This window comes from Pterocles gutturalis, unplaced genomic scaffold (assembly GCF_000699245.1).
Source record: "Pterocles gutturalis isolate BGI_N339 unplaced genomic scaffold, ASM69924v1 scaffold28283, whole genome shotgun sequence".
NCBI classification, from domain to species: domain Eukaryota; kingdom Metazoa; phylum Chordata; class Aves; order Pterocliformes; family Pteroclidae; genus Pterocles; species Pterocles gutturalis.
The window spans coordinates 548-1643 of record NW_010123861.1 but is presented as its reverse complement, the minus strand read 5'-3'; positions in this window follow the sequence as shown (position 1 = coordinate 1643).

Here is a 1096-nt window from a genome sequence, read left to right as displayed (position 1 = left end):
CACCACTACCTCCCTAATCCTCTCATGATAAGCCCCTGCTGCTCCAGCTCTTATGTCCCTATCTTTTGCATTCCTGAGCTTTCCACCCTGGGATCCCAGTCCTGCAGTCTCAGGACAGGTTTTCAAGATTTGAATGTCTGGAAGAACAGCGTGGAGCAGATGGAGGAAGGTGCTGCAGCAGCATCAAGGGATCATTGATTGACAGAGAGGCACTGACCACCTGTATGGAGGCAGCGCCCCTCCTCAGGACATTAGGGACTCCTGTTGCATAATGCTTTCTCTGTGTTCCAGAGCCTTCCAAACTTCATTCCATATTCTTTTATACGTTCAGAGCAAATGCCTGAAAGTACTGCCTTTCTCTTTGGAAGGAAGAAAACTCTTCCATATAACTGAGCTTGAACATCTAAGGCCAGAGGGGTATGGTTTCAATGACTTTGTGAAAGCTGCTTTTCAGATTTCATCCTTTGTAGTCTGCACATCTTTTGTAATGTTGTGTGATGTGCCTTGCACCTCAGAAACTGCTATTGTTCAATGACACCACCTATGCTGACAATCATTGATACTTGCTGTATGTATACTGGAAAATACTGTAGCATAGCAGTTAGTAATGCTGGCCATGTAGGGTTTGCAGTAACAGCATACCTCCATCTTTTGCAATTACTGTTCTAATGCAGCTCCCCTACTTTAATACTGGTTGTCTCCTGGTGATGAGTTCCCATAGCTTCAGGTGAGGCTAACAGCAGTGGTGATTTTTCAGCAGCTCTGGTCATGAGATCCCATTTCTGCAAACGTTACAAAGGAATGGAGGAAGCAGGCAGATGGAGAAAAATTATTGATCAAAACTGATGACACCTCCAGACAGAGTCTGAGGTATGTTTTCCATTATAATTCCCTCAGCAGAGGCATCCATGCAGACACGATGCATTCCTTGCAACCCCATTACTGTCATTAGTCTCATTGATGTTGGTAGCAGGGTTGTGAAGCCCCACCTAGAAGGGAAGAAAAAAAAAAAAAAAAGTTTTGTTGAAGATAGCAGGGAAAAGTAGTTCCCTCCAAGGTCTGTTGAGGGCTGTTCCTCAACTAGGGATAAGAGGCC